At 43.4% G+C, this 16,941-nt stretch overlaps 1 protein-coding gene across 1 annotated transcript in view; it reads left to right on the top strand.

The window, feature by feature from the left end:
- The window catches only part of LOC122813657 (integrin alpha-X-like), a 3,682,398-nt gene that overhangs the window by 1,795,142 nt on the left and 1,870,315 nt on the right, over positions 1-16,941 (top strand). The window lies entirely within an intron of this gene.

Here is a 16,941-nt window from a genome sequence, read left to right as displayed (position 1 = left end):
TCTTATCACTGCTTTACATTTCCATAGTGTGCACAACAGCCTGGTTAGTGTCCAGTTGTGCACATCTGCACAAAGGCAGTGCCTCTACAGACCATGGTAATTGCTGCCCCATAAGCTTAACAAGTGTAGTCTGCAAATCTATGGAGAGGATCATAATTGAGCTCATAAACAAAGATATAGGGGACATGCAGACATTGTACCCATCCCATTTTGGCTTGGTCAGGGGCAGATCATGCCTTTTGTACTGGGTTGACATCTTCAAATTGGTCACTTAGGCCATTGTTGGGGAAAGGCAGTCCATACAGCCTACCCTGGCCTTGCAAACACTTTCAACACAATACCCCACTCAGGTATTGTGGAAAACCGTAACAACTGAAATGTAAACCCATATGTCACAAGATGGGTTGCAAACTGGCTTAAGGACGGGACCCACAGGGTTAGAGTTGCTGGCACTATGTTAGACTCCAGGCTGGTCACAGGTGGTGTCACACAGGGCTCAGTCCTTGGCCCCCATTGTTTGTCATGTACTTCCCAGAAGTACAGGCCAACATGGGAGGACTTTGGATGACAATGTTAGCAGATGACTGCACACTGGGCACCATAGTGGACAGTGCATCACACACAGATATCCTTCAGAAGGGACTCACAGTAACTGATAGCTGGTGCCAGGGCCATGGCCTGAAGTCAAAGTGCACAACATGTGTAGACATACCCTTCAGGAAAAGCAAGGTGACCCCAAGCTACCATATAGGTGGCAATCCTCTAAGCACAGAGGAGGTTATCATGGACCTGGGGACCCAGGTTGACAGTCGCCGTTCTTCTGAGACTCACATTGCTAAAGTGGCTAGGAAGACCTTCTACATTGCCCACCTGATCAGGATGGGATTCACATCCAGATCTAGTGGGTCATTGTTCCCCTGTACTCTTCACTTATCAGACCGGTGATCGAGTCGAATGCCCTATTCTGGCTGTATCTCACCCAACATCTGCAGCAATTGGAGACACCCTGACTGTCCCCACCTAAAGGATCAAGGAACCCCAACAGCTGTCATATGCTGCCAGATTGAAGACACTCACACTCTATTCACTCACATACCGTCTGCTTAGAGGTGACATGTGCCTGACATGCGAGGCCATGTCCAAACAGAGATTAATGGACATGCTCCACCTCAGACTCAGAAGATCCACCTGAACCACTAGTGCAGGTGACTTACACCTTAGCAGGGATGTATGTTGGACATGTTGGAAGGATGGAGTTATCACTGGAGACTCCTATGCTGTGGAATACAATCCTGGTCCATTTGAGGCAGAGCACCTTGCTGGCTGTGTTCAAGAGGTATCCTGACCTAATGCTAGTCGGAGAGTGTGTTTGTCCATCAACACATTGTAAGCGTAGTTTGCCATGTCATATGTCTTGTTTAGTATACTGTGCCTCTGTCTACCTGTGACATAACATTGATACCCAGGGTAAACCTCCCATCTCCCATCCACTCATTAGGATTCCTGTTGTGGGGACTCAACCAGTGTCTCTATGGACAACCTGTACTGGTAGTTTACTCATGTGTGGGGTGGCTTCTGTGTTTTGGATAATGCAGTACAGCCTGTCCTATATATGTCAGTGCTGGGGTTCAGGTCCCTCATGTGCATAGCTCCCTGCCATTCAGATTGTACAAGGTGCAGCATGTGCATTGATTCCAGCTTGGACATGACTTTCTACATCAGGCACAGCTTGCATCTGGGTGGACAGCATGGCAGTGTGTGGAGCTGCACTCTGTTTAATCAGACTACACATTACATGTGTTCCAGCTCTGTCATACTCCTGGTGAGGTACTGTTGGGGACTTTACAGGTGCTGGATGTGTGTGCATGAGGTACACCCCACAGGGGATGTTGTGGTCATTTCTAATGCTGATGAAAGATAACTGCAGAACCAGAATGACCTCCCCTAGATGTCAGACAGCATGGACCATACAATCACAACTGAAAACAGGACCCTCTCCACAAAGGGAAAGTGTCCTGTCTGGTGGACCCCAGCCATAAACAAACTGCATGACAGATGAGGGTTACTAATGCAAGACAGAGCTACATCTCCAAAAGGGAAGACAGCTGTGATCAGCACTAGTAGAAAGCTACATTATCTCATAAAGACATGCAAGGTCAACTTGGGGACATAAATCACCAAAGACAATGAAGGTAACCACACTGCTTTCTTCAGTTATGTCAGACACTTGGTTGTGAACCCTCGGATATGCTCAGAGTTGGTACACAACAACATATATTCCAGTGACCTGACAGATATTGGCAACATTCCGGCGGACAGCTTCAGTGCGATTTACCCCCAAAACAAGATAGTTATCACTGCTGTATGTAATCTCACTGTCATCTTGGATGTCCATGTGAGAGCCACACTCAGCAAAGACAAGTACACAGCATCCACGGGACCTGCTGGTATCTCCAGTTGCATGCTATGTGAACTCCAGAAGGGGCTGGACCCATATATACAACTGCTATTTAACCTTAGTCTTGCTACAGGATATGTACCTGAACACTGGCATACGGCAACAGTGGTCCCACTCCACAAAGGAGATGCCTCCACAGACCATGGCAACTACCACCACACAAGCTTAACCAGCCTTGTCTGCAAAGATATGGGAGGAGTCATGGAGCTCTTACACAGACACATTACTGACCTACGGACCCTTGTTCACACCTAGTTCAGCTTTGTACAGGGCAGATCCTGCCTTTTGCACCTTTGCACCCGAAAAGTACCTACCATGAAGATCAGGGTCCTTCAACACATGTCATATGCTTCCAGAATAGAGGAAGTCCAGCTTTGTTCAGTGTCATACCGCATACTTACAGGTGACCTATGCCTGACATACAAGACCATGTCCAATCAGGATTTGGTGGACATGCTCCACTGCAAGCAATCCAAATCCACCAGAGCCATGAGAGCTGAGTATTTGAACCTCAGCACATTCATGTATAGGACATGCTGGAGGGACAGAGTCATAACTCAGAGGCATCTCACACTCTAGCAGAGTATCCCAGTTCATGTTTGACAGAGTCCCTCACTGACTCTCTTCAGGAGACATCTGGACAACTGCATATGAGACGGAGGCACAGACTAGACAGAGACACAGTCATGTTATTCAATTACGTAAGGGGGTCATAATGTGTCACTACTAAGTCAGAGGCACAATATTCAGAATCTATTCTGTACACTTATTACCACTATAAGGGGTGGCAATAGCCACATTACTATGGCTAGGCTTATACATGCACTAGGGCAGATAGCCTAGTAGTAGACTATGACACTATGTAACACCGGTGTATGTGTAGCTATTGTCAATCAAACAGTATGATGTGGCTTGGGGGGCTTGATATCTCCCTGTATTCCAACATTGTTTTGTCTATTCCTTCTAGCATGTCTTGGGATCAGTTGCTAGTGTCCTCTCCTGCTCAGCTGGTGAACCTGGGAATATTGAGACACTGTTACACTTGCCTCATGTACACTGACAACCCTCTCCTTCTGCCATAAAACACACATACATGTGAGAGATGCAACTATATAGCCAAAGTGGAGGCTGAGCTCTCTCAACATAGGACTAGCAAGACCAGAGAGAAGGTGAAGCTAACCACACACACATCACAAATCCAGTCTCACATGGCACTGTCACAACTTAAGATCATACACATAGACACACAGAGACACTCTCGGAGGCTCTGATCAGAAGTCTACCAGAATGGCAGTGGCCACCACAGCAGACACTCACACAACTGCCTCCACAGGGCACAGCACATGCAACACATTGACCACAGAGTCGGTGTGCCAAACAGTCACAGCCCTTAAGGCCAAACACAATGCCAGGCACACTTGTCATAGGTGACTCCATAGTCAGACACACTGATGTCCCACTCACCAGATCAGGTACAGAGGAGGTCACAGTAAGCTTCCTATCGGGCACTGGAATCCACCACATAATGCAAGCACTCAGGTCACTAAACTGCAAGTACAGGTCTGACCCAGTCATAATCCATGCTGGTGTGAACGACCTGAGATGTACCTCCCTGGACTACATGGAAAGAGACATAGAGGATCCCTCTGATTATGTAGGCCAGGCAGGTATTACCCTGACCTTCGGCAGTATCCTACCTTCACCAAGTATGATGCCACATAAACAGAGACAAGATGATCAGCTGCAATATTTTGCTTAGACTATGGTGTCATTCTAAGGGGGTCCAATGTCTGTCTGCCTGGGATGACATGCTGGACAGGCCACGGTGATTTGCAAGGGACGGCTTGCACCTGTCACCCCTGGGCTTCCGGATTTCAGATGATGCTCTTGCCACCCCCATTGTGCCTTTTTTTATGCAAGATTCAGATTCTACACCTACCACCCTAGAACACAGTAAAGGAAAGACACTAAGGGTAATGCTGCTCAATGCCCAAGGTCTCAACCTCAAGCTGCACACACTCTATGCCCTTCTCAGTATGTAGCACATTGATGTCTGTGCTGTGCCTGAAACCTGGTTCACAGCTTCTGACAGCACCCCGGCACTATCGGGTGTTACCTCATATCATGCATTCCGGCACCAGCATCCCGACAACACCAAGAAGGATGGTGGGTGTTCATATTCATCAAGGACACCCTCACCTCATGGTTGGTGGCAACACACGATGCATCGGAGACCATCCAGGTGCCAGTGACCGTAGGCAAGACTGCTCTGCAGTTTGTAGCATGTTACATGCCACCCGCTCAAACTCAGGTACCTCACACAGCTATCCTGCAAACACTGAAGGGGATAAATATATCTCCAAACACCATCCTACTGGGTGATTCCAACTATCCACATATAGACTGGGATCACTAATCATGCCACAACACTCTAACACAAAGGTTCCAAGAGTTCATACACTGAAATGCCGTGGAACAACTGGTCCCAATCCCCTCAAGTGGAGGCATCATACTAGAACACATCATCACGAACATGGGGTCACACTGTTCAACACCAGATGTATACCCATCATTGGTGAGATCAGATCATGGACTACTCTCAGTGGGAGTCCACATCCCACCCACACCCCAGATGGGAAAAGGAACAGTGAAGACCTTCTCAAATGCCGACTTCACATTTCTGAGGACTGGTGTGGTCTCTTTCAAGGCCCCCAGGCCAGCGGACACCATTACCCAAGCCACTGTATCACTTAGAAATGCCTTCTACCAGCACCTCCAGGACTGCATGGATCAGGCAATCCCAAAAAAAAAGACTCTTTGTACCACAGGCAAGCATCCAGTCTGGTGGACCCTAGCCATAAACAAGCTGTACAACACAAGGAAGGAGCTACTACGAGATAGACTGTAATCCGTAGGAGGGAAGACACCCCTGCTCATTGTGAGTAAAACACTGGGTTCCCCCATACAATCATCCGAGGCATGTTTTGAGAGTAAACCCACTCAGGACTCCAGGGACAATCATGAGGCCTTTTTACCTATGTTTGAAGCCTGGGAGGAACTCCCAGATATGCTCAGACTTAGTTCGAATGATGTTGATATCACTGCACCTACAGACATTGGCAACATACTGGCTGACAGGTTCAGTGCAGATTTCTCCCCCCAACTGGAGGGGTATGTACACCAGAGGATTGTAGCCCCCCAAACATCTCCACTGCTGGGGTGGGAACTGCTCAATCCAAGGCAGAAAACACTTTATCCATGGGACCAGATGGTGTCCCCAGTTGTGTGCTCCATGAACTCAATGAGTAATTACACCCGCAGTTAGGGCAGCTGTTTAATCTTAGCCTCATCTCAGGATATGTTCCCAAGGAGTGGCATACAGCAATGGTGGACCCACTTCACAAAGGAGGTGCCTCCACCAACCCCGGAAACTACCATCCCATCAGCTTGACAAGCCTGTTCTGCTAAGCTATGGAGAGGATCATAATGGGAATTCTAAATGAAGACATAGGGGACTTGCAGACATTGGATCCAATCCAGTTTGGCTTTGTCAAGGGCAGATCATGCCTTTTAAACTTGGTTGACTTTTTCAAAACAGTCACCCAGGCCATTGACATGGGCAAGGCAATCCACACAGCCTACCTTGACCTGGCAAAGGCTTTCGACACAATACCCCACTCAGGTATCATTGAAAACATCACCAGCTTAATTGTGAACCCATACATCACAGCATGGGTTGCAAACTGGCTAAGTGACGGAACACACAGGGTCAAAGTTGCTGGTGCCAGTTCACACTCTAGAGCTGTCACAAGTGGTGTCCCACAGGGCTCAGTCCTGGGCCCACATTTGTTCAGTATCTACTTTTCAGAAGTACAAGCAAACACAGGAGGATTATGGCTGACAAAGTTTGAAGATGACTGCAAACTGGGAAGCATAGTTGGAAACCCATCTGACACAGACATCCTTCAGAAGGGTCTCATAGACATGGATAACTGGTGCCACAGCCATGGCCTTACATTAAACACTAAACAATGCATAGCCATACCCTTAAGGAAGAACAAGGTTACCACTACTTCCCATCTAGGTGGCAATCCTCTAAGCACTACGGAGGTTATCAGGGACCTGGGCACCCAGGTTGACAGTGACCTTTTGTTTGACACTCACATTGCCAGGGTAGTTTGGAAGGCCTTCTACATTGGCCACCTCATCATGCAGTGATTCACATCTAGATCAAGGGAGGTCATTGTTCCCCTGTACTCATCACTCATCAGACCAGTGATTGCACACAATGCCCCATTCAGATTGGATGGGCCCACAAATTCCTCGACAGGAGGTGAAAGGGTCTCAAACATATTTCTTATGCTGCCCGACTGAAGGAATTCCAGCTGTATTCAGTCGCTTACCGTCTGCTCAGAGGTGACCTGTGCCTGACATACAAGGCTATGTCCAACCCAGAATTAATGAACATGCTTCACCTCAAGACCTCTACATCCATCAGAACTACAAGGGCAGGAGACCTAAACCTCAACACAGATATTAATAGGATGTGCTGGAGGGACAGATTCATCATGCAGAGAGTCCATATGCTGTGGAACAACATCCTGGTACATGTGAGGCTGAGCACCTCACTGGCTTTGTTCAAGTGAGATCTTGACCAATGGATGGAAGATTGCAGGTATACCCCAGGGATAACCTCAGTATCACTGCTTGACAGAGGCACAGCAAAATATTGGGCATATTATCCATCAACTTGCAGGGGTGGCAGAAGCCACAAAACTCTGGGCTAGGCTTATTAATGCCCTAGGGCAGATAGCCTAGTATGAACCTATGAACCTATGGACATAGGCCTGGGGCAGTTCCTGCTATTAGGACAGTGGTCTGCAGCAAGCTATATAGTAGTAGTCGGTTTTAGCCATTGGTTTTTGACCATGGCTATTCCATGTTGCTTCTTGTTGTGGTACAAACATGGGTGTGTGGTTATCCATGCTATTTATTGCTAGTCACCCTCATTTTGTATCTTGTTCCATGTTTTTGCACATGTACATCACTGTATGACGTGCAGCTGTTTCCATGAGGGTCATATGCGTGGATATGGATGTTAGTTGGGGTCCTCAGGTGTGCATATTGTACATGATATTACATTACTTAACACATGGCATTCATGCCTCAGGTGGTGCTGCAGGGCCACCTCTGTCGGATACACATACTACACTCCTGTACGTTTGGAAGCAGGTTGTGTCATGTTAGGCATCCCTGTTACTGTATGAGTGAGTCAGAGCGGGTATCAGTCCCAGTGTTCCTACTGACCAAGCGTATGTGCTATGCGTTGCCTCTTTGCCAAGGCCAGGGCATACTGGGCATGCCTCCTTCTGCCTACTGGGACTAGGTCAGGTTGTTCCTCCTCCGAGTCACCCCCTGCCTGTGGTGGCCTTGGCAATGGTGGGGGGATGTTTGGCCCAGCCCTGTGCTGGTCCTGCTGCAGCTGTTTCCGCAGGATCATATTATGTAGCATAGCACATATCATGATCATTTGGGTACATGTAGTTGGTGTGTACTGCAAAGCTCCACCAGACGTGTCCAGACACCAGAACCGTGACTTGAGCAGCCCAAACACACTCTCTATGATATTACGTGTTTGAGCGTGTGCCTCATTATGGCGTTCCTGTTCAGGTGTGTGTGCATTTCTGATGGGTGTCATCAGCCATGGCTCAAGTGCATAACCTGCATCCCCCACTAGGTGTCCGTGTGGGAAGTCCCCATTGGCAAATGATTGGTACAGCTGCGTCAGATGCCAGATGTGGGAATCGTGGTAGCTCCCAGGGCAGCCAGCACACACATTCATTATTATGCCCTGGGCATCACACACGACCTGGCAGTTGATGGTGGGGTATCCCTTGCGGTTAATGTAGGCTCTACCCCGCTCACCGGCTGGTGCTTTGATGCGTATGTGCGTGCAGTCTATTGCACCCAGCACCTCAGGGTATCCCGCTATTTGCTGGAAGAGACGCATATTGCTGGCCACAACCTCACGGTCATTAGGGACATATATATGATCACTGACATGTGGTGACATGGCATCCAGGAACTGGTGCAGTACTGTGGAGGCTGATGCCTGTGATATCCCCATCATATCACCAGTTGGTCTCTGGAAGATACCTGTTGCTAGTATTCTTTGGCCAACACATACCTTGGTTTCTACTGGGATGGGTTCCACTCTGTTGGTTCTGTGTGTGAGATGTGGCCTGCACAGCTCAACAATCTGCTGCAGAAGGTCTCTGTCCACTCTGTAGTGCTCTACTATCTCCAGCTCATGTAACCCATGGTAGGTGACCCTGGGCCTGTATACTCTTCTCCTTCTCCTCACTCTGGGTTGTCTGTCAGCGTCTGCATTGTCACCACCCTCAGCAATTTGCCTATGCCTGATTATAATAGCCATGGCAGCCCCTAGCATTTCTGCTCTGAGTTCAGCTTTTTTCAGTTTTCAATTCTGATAGCTTAGTTTCTGGCAGTATCTCTTGTGAGAAACAGCCTGCACTGCTCTTTGTTGTGTTTTAAGTGCTGGGTTGGGCTTCTAGTCTGCCTGTGTAATTGCCTGCTTCTAATTGTTTTCACCAATTAACTCTAGTAGTAGCTTCTGTCAGTTTCCATGTATTTTAGTTGTTTCCTGTTTCCTCTCTGTTTCCTGAGGGGGAGCAATGTGCACACCAGCTTAAACACGCTCACAGTTACTTAAACGCGGGCACACATCCCTACACGGTGTTACACGCCCGCACACATCCTTACACGGTGTGATTTATGTTAAAACGCTACAAGACACTGCCTTCAACACGCGTGCGCCGCAAACCGTTGTAAACAGTTTGCAACACGCTCCCACATGTTAAACCTGCCTTACATCGCGCTGCGATGCGACGTATATCAAGAAAGTTTGAGTGTAGGGATAGCGTATACCCTCAATTTCTTGACTTTCCTAGTGTTCTGTTGAGACACACCTCCCTCCCTGATGTCTGTCTGTCATCAGTTACCTTACATTGCCCTCCAATCTGGTACATTTCTTTCTATCCTTCCCCCCCGTGATGTCACCTACCTCTTACTCTGTTCCTCCCCCTTCTCTAAGTCTTACACTACTCAGAAAGTGCTCATTACCTATGTGGCAGTGTGATTCAGTATTGTAACCCTCATTTACATAGGATTGCCTAGTAATGACTAGTTACATGTCTTACACGGAGCTTCCCCCCCTTGACAACCACTACATGGAGGCCATATTGTTTTTGGTCTGCAAGTCCCTCCATTGACATTCAATGTACTACATAAATCCCACAATTGTGGGCTTATAAGCTTCGGTTTTTAGTTTTAGGTAGCGCACCCGTTTATGCGGGTGTGCTGCAGTTAAACCCAGAAATCCCGTGGAAAAAAAAAAAGTTATATAACTTATTTTTGCAACACTTTTTCATGCCAATGGCCACATATTTGGCCATTGGCATGCTTAATGAAACATATGCACCCTTTATTTGGGAGCTGACATAGCTCCGTTTTTAATTTTGCAGAAATGTACTCAGTTGTCAGCTGAGTACATTTCTGCAGCTAACACGTCCGTTACACAGACTGGTTTTGGCTTCGTGGATCGCTCAAATACCTCATTTGCATATCTTGGGGCTGCAAATGAGGTATTGAGCATTTCCACGCCCAGTCCGTGTAAGAGACGTGTTAGCTGTCTCTTACACAGAGATTTGGGCTGTTCCTGAATCAGGAGGCTTACACGGAGGCTTACACTACTCTTGAACTCCGTGTAAGCCTTCCGGAATCTGGCCCCAAGTTTTAGCAAGTATTAAAAACCTGAAATATCACAACAGGCTTCCTCTACAGGATTAAGTGTAACTTGATACCAACTGCCATATTTAACCTAGAATCTAACCTGGTTTATTCTCATCTAAAATGTATGTGTAATGTGTATGTCTGATATGATACAGCAACAACAACAAAATAGACACATGATAAAAGCTGGAGTTATTTTAGGATGATTTTAAAAAAACACTGTTGCCTACTCCTAACCCTAACTTGACTTTATTTTTAAGGACAGATTGCAACCCAGCCCAGTGACCAAGAGGGAGAAATACTTGACTACAGCCCAGATGACCCAACTTTGTTAGAGCTCAGACACTTCACAGAAACAACAGGGAGAGGGACATAGAGATGGAGCAGGTGACAAATTGTAGCACTACTTTGGAGGAAGGAGGCAGACCTATGACCTGGGTGTGTGTGTATGGCACACCAGGCTACCGATGGTTGGTGGTAGCCTTCGTCACACATATGCACAGGGGCATATGTACTTGCATAGAGGAAGGTATTCTGGCTATTGTAATGATCTGGCTCATACCCTCTCCCCAACCAGGGAATAGATTAATGCAAATAATAACAGATGCCCTCTTTGCTGGGATGTCTAAATGATGCCTCCCTGGGTAGCCTTGAAAAAGGGCTTCAGGTCTGAATGGGGAGGCTTAATGGCTGGTAGGTTTGGGGGCATAAAGAAAAAAAAAGATTACACTTCCTTTATTGCAGCACCCACAAATTCTTAAACCCCAGTCCCATGCACCCTACAACACAAACACACTTACATCATATGATCCAACCCAGTCACTATAGTCTGCACAAAATGTATTTTTACATTCTACTAACACACATCTTTTATGCTGTACAGTATATTGCTCATAATAGCACTGACTGTTACATTAAGGAATAATTGGAGTGGTACTATGTAATTCTTGTATGTGAACTTATGTTTGTATTTTATGCAAAGCTTTCTCCCTGGGCTTCTGCTTAAAATAGTCTGAAATGCAATTTGATAACTCAGTAATTAAAAGATTAATAAAATCAATAAATGTTTATGATTATTATTTTGAGTACACCTAAGAGGATTGCACATACATGTAATTAAGTTTGAAAAAAAAAGATATATAGGAAAAATGCATGGTGCACGTTAACAGTTATACATATGCAACACATGCATGTATATATCATTTCATTTTATGAGTATAAACAAATGTGGTCTAACAAAATGTAGTCTAATAATGAAACCATCTGTTGCATATTTGTTTGTTTTGTTTAGTTCCCATTAGGGACAACATTGGCATGCTTAATGAAACATATGCACCCTTTGTGATCTGTTTTCTATGGAGATCGGGGGAAGACCCTAACCAGAGTTACAAATGTATATGGATCTTATGTTGCTTCACCACCAAATAATTTATTGCATGCTGGTATGCAGTCCATCATGTAGTCTAATCACTACCATATTTTATAAGGCATGTTTTCGGACATGAGTAAAAATGCACAATTCCCCTGATTTTCCTTATTCTTTAAACAATACTGATAAAAACTAAACTCATCAGGATGCTCATAATTTGAAAATATCATTATGTTCAGCTGTAACCAAGCTGGAGTCCCACATGGCTCTTGCATAAATATCTTATCAATGATAAATTAATATTTAGCTCACCAGATACTGCCAGCCTCTTTAAGCAATATTATGGCTTTCTAGAATCTTTGGAAATGGCAATTTTTTGTATTCTTTAGAATTCAAATTGTATTTACACAAGTAATTTGTTAACTGGATATGGCCACTAGGCCAAACACTTTTTTCTGGTGTGGTTTAGGAACACTACCTGATTCACTGACTTTTCAGAGCCACACAACTTGCAAGTAGAGACTGACAAGCTCAAACCCAAAATTACACAATTAATATTCTTATCCCATGACCTTACACCTCTGTGCTCCAACCTTTAATATTATTTTGCAGTGAGCGAAAATTAATTAAGGTACCGTGACTTGCACACTTCCATGTACATGTCTCAATACCTTTTCCTGATTCCACAACCACCCTAACATGGTGCTGCATGGTCCTCTTACCACAAAGACATGCAGCATCAAATATGGCAAGCCCCACAACCATACTAAATGGTTATGAGGCATTCCAGGGGAGAGGCATAAACTAATTAACCATATGCCCAAAACTGGCTCTAGGATGGCATCTACACTGCAGAGCAATTCAAGAAATCACTTGGCCAAAGTCAGCATGGCCATCCCCACCACATTGTGGTACTGAACATAGTCAAAAGGCAATGTTCAACTACATACCGCCAGTTGTGGTACAGAGATTGGGGGTGGGGGGATAAGTTAAACCAACAGGGATTACTGTAGCATGAAAATGCCTTAATGGTACCAACTTTACAAAGGTGGTCAGGGGGTGGCGGTCACCACCAGAAACCAGGGAAATGTTAAGGGTTAAAATGCCGTACCGGTACCAACAGCACTATGGTGATCAGAGGGAGGAGGGATACACTAGACCACCAGGGCCGAATACTTGAATGATGTAATTGCACATCAGCTATTATGTAGATGGGGGAACTATGGATGGGCAGATAGGGTAGAGATATGTACCAGGACTGTGGTGTGAGAGAGAGTGTGTGAGAGAGTGTGTGTATGAGAGAGTGATGGGAGGTTGGGAATGTCATTGTCTGCATGAGCAGCAGTTTACTACCACAATGTGCAGATCAGTAATGATCTGTATGCTGTAGTAAATGTGATTCAGAGACATGCAATTTAGCCAGTAATGAGATCTTACCTCATCATTGCTAACATGTCTCTGAATCGCAAATGGGAACTTCATGGGAGAAGGGCCTTTTTAGCATAAGCCATATGGCTCACCCTAGGCCTTGTAATGAATCTCCAGGAGTGTGTTCACCATCATGACATTGTTATGGTTTAGTTTTACTTAGGAAAATATACTGCCATGCTTGAGTGAAATCAACAGGATCACCCACATCTGTTCTAGTTAGATAGCACAGAGTACTATTTACCAGTTTGGAGACAATGGCACTTAATACTGCTTACCAGTTTGGAAACAGGCGTTTTGATTTTTAGCACCACTTCAACTTTACACATCTGTATGATGCAAAGTACTCTGTACAATAAAACAAACTACTCTCTAGTTTTCTTTTTTCACCGTGTATCAGACTTGGAGATTTAAGGTTACGTAGCTTAATTTAACTAAGTGTTTGCTTTTAATACATTAAGACGTGAACCACATTTTAGAGAGTGTTATTCACCACAGTGTCTCCAAGGCTGCTTTATAATGAAAACCACAATACCTATAACTTAATGTATGTACTTTTACCCTAATTTTTCAGTTTGACTTATAACTGTAAAAAATAATAGATCTTGTCTTCTGCAGCCCCCCTCCCCATAGTCATTATTGGAATGGCCAAGTAATATAAAAATATAATTTTTCCAAAGATTGTAATACCAGTGTATGTGTTTGGGGGGGTGCTTGTCATAGGCTATACCATAATAAATCCACAAGTTTAAACAGGAACTATCATCATGTGCAGAGGCAGGTGATAAAGAAATGGACAACCTGATAATTTTTTATGTATTTTTTCTGGTTTGCTATCATAATATTGATGAACAAAATAATTTGCGACTAAAATACCGAACCACAACCACGAAAAAAAAAAAACACAAATCACAGTATCAAATCAGCAGAACAAATTCAGCTGATTCAACATTAAAATCAAATACATCACATGATGTCTGTGTAGGAGCATAGAAGCACTAAACTCCTACACCTAACATCACATTAGGTGCACTGTGCATTCACTGATATGAACTTTCAACACGGAGATGTTCCGCAAGATGGACATTCGAATATCCAACATTCGAGTGTTCCATCTGTGGACAATCTCAGTTTGCAATTGCCATAGTAAACCATTTTTTTCTAGGACAGTCCATTTTAGATGAAGGAAACCACCTCAACTATACGCATTTTTCCAGTCATTTTCTACAAGTGAAATTAGTATTCAGAATATATAAAATGTGTTGCGTACATAAAATGTGTTGCATATTAATAGTCTAGAAAAAAAGAAGAAAAATGCAGCAGTATAACAAATGTTAATCAAATCTATGTCTGATTCCAAATATTTTATTTCATGCTATTTTATTTTAGGGTATTTATGATATTTATTCAACTTTTTATATATGAATGTGAGTCTAAACCTGGATTGTTTGTATGTTAACTCCTCTTGTATGTCTTGAAACATTCTTCCTAGAGCCACACCGTAAATGTGTCATGCTCAATCAAAATTGCCCTGTACCCAGGGCAAATACATACTCTTTGAACCCCATCACTAGATTTATTTAGTAACTTCAGAAAGCATTTTCTTTAAAGTCTGGAATCAAGGCCTTAGTAATTGCACAAAATACATATAAAAAGCAAATTCCTTGCTGTAAAAGCTTATACACTAAGATGTCTTCCTGTAGTAGTAAGTTTGATTCTCTGTCTCTACGTGCATGCTGTGTGACAGTATAAATCAGTTAACCAGAACAGTGCTGCTGAGTGCTACTAAAAGCAGGAACTTGCATATGGTGGATCATATATTGTTGACAAATTAATAAATTTCACAAAAAAAAAATGCATATCAGGAATGAAGTAATCCTAATCAAATAATCATAGTAAATAATGTGCTAGATGCTTTATAAATGAAACATAATCACATATGTACCCCTAATAACCTAAAACAAATACAGAAAATGAACATTATGGGGAAAAACATAAAATGACAGAAATGTGTTGTAATTTGAATATGGTTGTGCTGATATGTTTGGATATCAAGGTAATTTAACTACTAAATGTAGTTTATGGTTTACTCTTAAGCATACCTCTCAACCTGGAAACATCAAAAATCTGGACAAAGGCCCACGAAAAATAGGTACAAATCTGTAACATAAAATTTACATATATAATTATGTAACCCCGGTCACTCTAATGGAATTCTGGGATACAAACTTTCAAATGCAAACTGAAGAACAGACATATGGCCCAGCCCAGACCCTGTAGTAAATGGTAAACATTTTTTTGAAGTGTGTAGCCACTCCCCTAGCCTTTAGCAGTTTCCAGCACCTCTAGCTACCAATAGCTACCACTACTATACAAATACTCATGACTGTGAGGCCTTAAAAGAACTAAATGGCTGGAACTAAACAACCTCCTCACATTCTATCAAGTACTTATTGCATATAAACTAATGCATTATACAGAAAAATTCCAGCATTAAAAAATACACCTCTGACTTGCAATCCTGCAAGGGATCAAGTCTACTGAAAAGTACCACCCAAGTTCTACCGAATTGAGGAACTCATAAGTAGTCTCACTATACTTCTGCTATGTGCCTAAACTGTGGAATGCTATCCCCACAAAATTAAAAATGGTAGCCAAAGTTCTTTGATTTAACATAGAACTCAAACAATACCTAAATCAGTCCCGGACATGCTCATATTGCCGACAGTTTCTCTTATGATCTCTTATGTTAAATATTGAAACATATATTTCTCTCTCCCTTGTCTCATTACTACTTACATTAATTAATTAATTAACGCTGTATTGTAATGTATAGATCCTAGCTGCTTGTATAAAATGTTACTAGTGGTAACTACTTTCCAAATCATGTGCTTTACAAACCTGTCCTTTATCAGTCTGTATACAACCAAGGCTATCAGCCCTGGTTTTTATTGTAACATGAATGTAAATATTATTTACTATGTATAACTGTGCTGAAACAATATTGTACTTAATTTACCTGTTAATTACAGGTTTATGTTACGGAGCTTTTCTGCCCAGGTTTCCTCTGATAATGGGTTATACCAAGTCAGATTTTCCCAGTCAAAGATAATTAATTAATAAATCAATCAATAGCAATGTGTTAAAGAATACAGATAAGTTTTGCATAATTATGGTCTCATTTCGGACTGGATTCTGCAATGCCTTTAGTACCAAACAGCACTAATGTCTGTTACCAACAGCATTTATAAAAACACAAATAAACATATTACAGCAGGATTATTTGTACTCATTACTTGAGCTTTTGAGATAGTAAAGCATAAAATGCTGCTACATAAACTCAAAAGGGTCAACTTTGGTAATAAATAACACTATCACATTGAGGGTTGTGGTAATGGTTAATTTGTTTATCTGCAATGCAAAATGTGATGCAAAGAAACAAACTGCCTGCAAGATGCGATTCAAATACCAATTCTAAATGCGATGTGAACTAGCACTACCACACACGCACATACTCAAATATAAAAGAAACAAACTGTCTGCAAGACTCATCATTCAAATAAATATAAAGGAAAGGAACTACCTGCATTTCAAAATGCGATACGAACTAGCAGTACCAGGAACTGCGAGAAATTCCATTTCTCACATGCAAATGCAAAAACGTAGCAGTTGAGTCCTCAAATGCATCTTGTACAAAGGAACTAGCACTTGAGCAAGACAAGACATTCAAAATGTAAAGGAACTAGCACTACCGTTCCATTTCCCGATCCCCGTACATAAATAAAATACCATTCCCAAGCTCTACACACACTTGTAAAATGCAAACTACACTTGCAGAGCAGACTGTTCCCAAGTACCCCACACTGCCGGAACT

Source organism: Protopterus annectens, chromosome 10.part0 (assembly GCF_019279795.1).
Source record: "Protopterus annectens isolate FY-2018-M chromosome 10.part0, PAN1.0, whole genome shotgun sequence".
Lineage (NCBI taxonomy): Eukaryota > Metazoa > Chordata > Ceratodontiformes > Protopteridae > Protopterus > Protopterus annectens.
This window is presented reverse-complemented; position numbering and strand designations above follow the sequence as displayed.